Source organism: Macadamia integrifolia, chromosome 4 (genome assembly GCF_013358625.1).
Source record: "Macadamia integrifolia cultivar HAES 741 chromosome 4, SCU_Mint_v3, whole genome shotgun sequence".
NCBI lineage: Eukaryota > Viridiplantae > Streptophyta > Magnoliopsida > Proteales > Proteaceae > Macadamia > Macadamia integrifolia.
Window position 1 is genome coordinate 27,127,131 of NC_056560.1, and position 6,777 is coordinate 27,133,907.

Sequence of the window (6,777 nt, forward strand, 5' to 3'; positions counted from 1 at the left end):
TTCAATCCCACCAAAACTGAGCACAAACACACTTGTTATCACTGGTATAAAAGATGAAAAAACAAATATGTCTGCATGGGCTGTTATTCTTACCTTTCACAATCAAGATATCTCATGAGAAACAAATTATGTTTTCACAGGAAAAGATGGTGAAGCGGAGGCACTAGGTCTCTTGACAGGATTGGAGTGAGTAAGAACTAACAAGTGGAAACTAGATCAGGTGTAGAGTGACTCAGAGGCAGTTGGACTTCTTCTAAATAAGAACTTTGATAAGATATTAAATCTATGGCCAAGAACTCTAGTAATACCGTGTGATGAGATGGATAAATATCCCCATTACCCTCACTCTTTTGTAACATAAGTAGACGTAAACTGCTAGGAGATCTTTAAGGAAATGGCCTACCAAACTCAACTGGTGGTAGGACCGCCAACTACTGGATGAATATGGCCTCTAATAAGTCCAAAATTATCTAATGCATATTTTCATTTTAGCTGATAAAAAAAAGTCACTCAACGGCTCGATTGTTCCCTCACTGCCCAACCTTCGTCTTCTTCAACCTCAAATCCCTCATTCTCTCTATTTACCAAAAAAAAAAAAAATCCCTCATTCTCTCTGTCCCTCTTCATCTGGTTGAAGGCTTGAAGCAAAGGCGAATCGCGGCTCAGCCTTAGGAGCCAGGTAGCAAGCTCTCTCTCTCCCTCTTTGTCTGGTTGAAACCAAGTCGAATCGTCCTCAGCGGCTCAGCCTCTCAGCCTCAGGTTTAGGTATTCTATTTCTCTTTTTCATCAATTTCAATTGATGGCAAATTGGTGATGTTGGATCCTATTTCTGGTTTTTGTTGGTTGATCGTTTGCTTCTCCTATACAAATTACAGAAGGGTGTTGTATGTTTTCTTAATAAATAATCGATGAATCGGATTTTGATTAGATTTTGATTTCAGGGAAGGTAAGTGAGGGGTGAATCAGGTGATGGAAGCAGTATCTCTATTTTTGGTTTTGTTTAATCAAAATTATTTCAGATGCATAGATGTAGCCTTCTAAACTTTGTCTGAGCCTTTGAGAGCTTTGGGGGTTTTGAGGCACCCGTTGATAGTGGTCGAGTTTCAACCCCAATTGAATCAATACCCATACAGCGTGACTAGAGGTTAGGATTTACTTCCCAGGACCACAGCATGCATCTCTCTCTCTAAAACCCAGATCCTTACAAAGAGCAAAGAAAGAGATTAACTACCACAAACACTCTCCATGACAGGCTAGTGTACTTTGATGTTAAATATGTTTGTGGTTTCTTTAACAAACCACATATTATGCAGTATTAAGTAGGATAATTTTTACCGGCATCATCCACTGGTAAAGTCTGCGATTAGCATAGCTCACAATTCAGTTCAGCATGACCGCACGAAGCATGTAGAGATTGATTGTCACTTCGTCAAAGAGAAGCTAGAGCAGGGCATCATATGTATTCCGTTGGTACCTTCTGAGGCTCAGATAGCTGATATCTTTACTAAGAGTCTCAGTAATAAGTTGTTTAGTCTTATTGTTAGCAAGTTGGGCATCTTTGCTATGTATACACCAACTTGAGGGGCAGTGTTGTAATAATGGGTTTATGGGTATTCTGGAGTTCTACCAAACAGGTCCTTAAGTCCATTAGGGTTATGGTCTGTGGTCTTGTAATATTCTCTAGAATATTCCTTTCTCTCTATTATAAATAAAGAGGGCTATGTGTATTCTTTGTGGAAATGAGCCAGAAGATATTGAGCACCTTTTCTTCTCCTGCCCGGCTCTAACTCCATATGGAAATGGGTCCTCTCCAAATACTGGCCAACAAACAGAACAATCCTTCATTTCCATAGGGAATGGATTTGGATGAATATGACTTTCTAGGGAAAAACAATTTGTGATATTGTGGGAAAACTAGCCTTTTGCGCTACCATCAACCAGATTTGGATGGAGAGAAATCATAGGAAATGGACCTCAAATTCTCGCTTTTTGGATAAGATTTGAAGCTCCATCTCCTTTGATATCAAGGGAAAAATCTCTCGGATCTCTACTCTATATAACCCCACCCCTAGGAATTGTATATTGTAAACTCCTGGGAACTGCCTAGCTCCATCATCAGGAATGCCTCTCATCTTTGAGATTTGTATTCTCCTTCCCCCCCCCCCTTTCTTGGGGTTGTATGTTTTTTCTCTTGGTAATGAGTTTTTTATTCACCCAAAAAATAAAAAAATAAAGAGGGCTAGTCTCTGTGAGACATAAGCTCAATTCCCCAATTCAACGTATATAAAACAAAAACGATCAGCTAGGACATTCATCATTTTCCACATTTCAAATCTTCCGTTCTAAAATTGAAATTAGTTTGATGATTGCAACAATGTTTACTGTATTGTCCTTAGGCAGTATTGTGTCGTGAGAAGAATTATGAACATGATTAGATCAAACCTCAAACTATGCAAGATCTCATCGAATGTTTGGAAAAAAAATGGTTGGTTCGAACTGTGTGACATGTTGCAGAATTGTAGCCTTTGCACAGTTGTTGTCTTTCCACATAGTTAGCTTAATTGAATTGACCTCAATTTTGTCCTCATCAGAACACCTTTGATCCAAGCGATAAACAATATTTAAGATTTTAAACTTTGGATGCAGGAAATTTGGTAGTAATTGCTCAATTTATGTATGTTGTACTTTTTTTTTTTTTTGTTCAAATCTAAATGTTTAAAACCCGTACCCATCCACTTTAGCTTTATTTCCGTTCGTAAAATGTGTGACTGCATTTTGGCCGTCCCCTTTAAATTCTTTTCCGTTTTAAATACACTGTGCTAACAACGATTGTTTGTTGTTTCTGTTTTAACTATAATTAAAATGCAGCCTAATAGTCTATCTGTTTGTAGGTCATAATTCTCTGCAATTGATTTTTAGCCCGAAACAGATTCCGTTATATTATCCTATCTAATTTTCCTTTTTCCCCCCTCGTCGTCCTTACAACCAAACGGGTCTATTTAGTTCAGTAATCTCTCTCTCTCTCTCTTTATGAACAAGCTCTGAGCTTCTCTCTTTTAGGTGATCAGGTCGAGGGCATTCAGTTTGTACTTGGACTCTAGCTAGACTTGGTGCCGAGGTCTCAGTATTCAATAAAGCTATTGATTTTTCAGTTCTTGGAAATGGCGAGGGGTCTAATATGGGCAACCACAGAGGACTTGGCGCGTAACAGAGGTAGAGTCCTTTCTCTATATCGCCAATTGCTGAGGAGCCTTAATTCTCCCAAGTTGCCACTAAACTTAGCAGCGAGATTGGCCAAGAAAGCAGAGCTCCGTACTACCTTCATGCTGGGTTCTGAAGAGCATTCCCTCCACAACATCGCTGACCTCATTGATGCTGCTGAGTACTCTCTCTCCCTTCTAAAGAAAGGTGAAATCCCCAAATACATCCAGTGACTGAGTAAGTGGCTTCCTCTGTTCTTAAAACCCTATTTTTTTTCTTTCTTACACATTGCAATGATCAATTCTAAGTTGGGCTTTCAATCTAATTGTATTGTGGTCAAGCACACTTGTTTTATTCATGGTTCAAAACTTGCGATTTCTCATTGAAGTCTTGGACATTTCGCTGTTGTTGTTTTTTTTTTCCCCACCGAACTGAAATTGCATATGAAACATGAAAATACACAATTTCAGTCATTTCGTTTTGAAATTTTGCTCATTTCAACCAAAAAAAAGTGCACAGTTCTCATCAAAATTTCGTTCATCTTGGTCATTTTGTTTCACTAATTTCTGTCATTAGTCCCCCCCGCCCCCGAATGGCCAAGTGAACCACATGGGAAAACTACATTGTTTTTGAACCTTGGTTTTATTTTTTAATTATGAGTTGGGTCCAGATTTGATTGAAATTCCAGTGTGTAAGCTAAGTCATTGTTAGAAGCCAATCCATAAAATTGTCTAGTTAGGGGCTTGGGGAGGGGGCAACGCTTTGGTTCATTGTTTTTTCAAAAGTTGGAAAAAGTCTGTCTATTGTTTATGGTTTTTACTGTAGGAAATGAGTGGAAATCTACTTTTTTTGAATAAGGAAAAAGTGTATAAAAAATTGGATAGATTCTGGCCCGTTTGATTTTGTTTCCAGAACATGTTTTTCCATTTTTCTATGTTCAGAAATGGAAAAACACCCCAAAAACTGTTTGATTTTCTGTTTCGTTTCACTTGTTTTCTCTTGAAACAGGAATGGAGAAACAAGTCAAACTTGTTTTTTTGTTTCTAGAAACAAGTGGAAGGGACAAAAATTATGAAAAAACCCGATACATCACTCGACCTACCCCTACCCCAACCCCAACCCATTGTTGAAACTTCTTGCTATCTAGATGCGACGATTCCAACCTGGTTGTGCGAAGCTCACCGTTTTGGATTGCCTTCGTCCTTTTGAAGCTCATTTCCACGAAGCATACCTGCAACTCCAACGTCATGCCTTCACTTGTGAGTTGCGTACCTACAACATCGTGCCTTCACTCGTGTCTTATACCCCACTACACTGTTGAAAATGTTTCGGGAAACAAAAAAATCAAACACCTTTTTGCAATTCCAAAAATCGTTTCTTAGCACTGAAACGAAAAAACCGTTCTGTTGTTTCTAGACACAGAAACAGTAGAAACAAAATCAAACGGCCCCTTAGTTAGCTAAGCTTAATTGTGTAATGCATTTTTGCTTTTAAATGTTCCTTTGGATTTTGTTTTTGGGTGTCCATTAAAAGAAAAAAGGGACATGTTTCTTACAGTTCCCCTTTGAAATCTTCTAGTGGATATTCATGTTGGGTTGAGTGCACAAACACGAGAAAATCCCTGCAGGCAATCAGAGAGAACAAGAGCAATTTATTGTGGTTCTGCATAAATGCCTACATCCACCTCAGAGAGCCAAAGAATTATCTATTAACCAAAATATATTACACCTCTCTTTACCTCATTGTCTAATCTTCTAAGGGTTTTCTACAAAGAGACAATATAAATACTAATGTAAGGTGAAAGCAAACAACCCTAGATGATACGTAAACTCCAAATGAAACTCAGTTCTCAGTTTCACTACTCAGATCTGGAAAAATAGACTAAATGGAAGGAAAATAGAGAACTCACGGACCGAGGCTCTAAAGAGCCAGCAAACCTGGACGAGTGATGCTTGATATGGCCTTAACATCCTCCAAGTATGGCTGGAAACACCCTAGCAGATAGACAACCAAACAACAAGAGGAAAACCCCAACAGAATTAGGATGTAGAGAACTCAATAGGGAGAAAACTTGCAGCCGGAAGCCCAGGCCTCCAAAGGCCTTCCAAAGCCGGATGAGTGGCCCCTTCGGTCTGGTAGAACAAATTCTCAAAGGGGCTTCAAGACTGGGTCTCAGATCTGAGAATCGACCCAAGGGAGAAAAACCCTGTCAAGCTGAGATTGATCCTTGCTTTTTGCCTGTTCTTCAGACTACAATGGATGCTGGTCTTCAAGGCTTCAATCAGGTTGTATTTAGCTCTCAATCACTCTCTCACAATGAACAAACAAAAGGGAGAAAAGAAAACACGAAAGGGATAGATGTGGGTGGGGTGGACTGTCTCAGTCCTGGTTCTCTCACCTAAAGCTATCTCAGTTGTTGAAACTCAAATTTTTCTTGAAATTAAGAGCATTCATAGCTGCAAATTTCATTAATCATTAAGGTGTCTTGTGTTACAGCAATGCCTCTTTATATAGTAGAGGTTTATGTATGAAAAAAATAGAAAGTCATGAAAAAGGGAACTTTTGAAAATTATAAACTAATTGACTTAAGACTCAAACTACCTGATAACAATAACTTGCTCAGTAAGAAAATAATAAAGACATAATTAGACTCTTCTAGAAAACCAACTTGAAACTCCAAACTTGTAGTTGACTAAGTCAACCAATAGTAGACAAAAGTACAGCATATAGTAGAAGTCGATGGAGACAAAGGTGCTGATTCTGGAAGCTGCTGGATCCCTCAATCAAAGGCTGTTGTAGGGGGTTCTAGAAGATGTTAAAGAGAACAAAATACCAAGGAAACATAACTGGTTCGATAGCCATAACTGGGCTGACTACTCAATGGCTATAGATGTGAATCAGAATAAACCCAAAACTGGGCCAGCTTGGGCTGGCTTGATAGGCCCTAAGTCTGGCCTGCTTGCTGTCCCTTCTTCTTTCCTTCAGTATTGCAAACCAGACTTAGGATCAGCATGGGTATCTACAACAAATACACCCTAGAAACACTGTCTCTACATAATTACAATTATACCCCTATATATGATGGGACTTAGAGCCGACCCAATAAAACACATGCAAGGCCACTAATAAACACGTGGGACTTGCAAATTACAAGACACAACCTCAACAAATCTCCACCTCCACTTGGATTTTACAAGGCACATTGAAGGAAAAATAGTGTTGATGTCGATAATCATATTATTTCTTCCTATCCACCACACCTAAACATCATGGCCCATACCCCACCTAGGTGCCACACACAACTTATTGCCACAAAATGTGATGTGACCACCTTTCCTATTGCTGCAAGTTTGCGACCAATCAGAGAGATCACTTCCGCTTACAGGATTTGAAGCAAAAGAGATCCGCTTCTTCCTTAATTTGCTTTTGTTCGTAGCGTGGATGGATTATCTGCTAACTTCGTCATTCGCCTGTTATGTTGCCAAGTTCCTTAGCGAGTTGTCTTGCGCCCCTAGGTGTTCTCTACCTACTCACCTGTGTCGGTTCCGGGTATAGCTACCCTTTTGTTGAAGGTTG

General features: G+C 39.3%; 1 long non-coding RNA gene across 3 annotated transcripts in view; it reads left to right on the forward strand.

Moving 5' to 3' along the window:
- Positions 1 to 438: 438 nt before the first annotated feature.
- LOC122075371 overlaps positions 439 to 6,777 on the forward strand; it is a 10,006-nt gene continuing 3,667 nt past the window's right edge. Inside the window, exons 1-2 of one of the 3 annotated variants that reach the window (XR_006139232.1) lie at positions 439 to 765; positions 3,069 to 3,438. This is a non-coding gene — a long non-coding RNA (uncharacterized LOC122075371). Of the gene's footprint in view, positions 766 to 3,060; positions 3,439 to 6,777 lie in introns of all 3 variants that reach the window. The other 2 variants (XR_006139231.1, XR_006139233.1) reach the window with 2 other exon arrangements.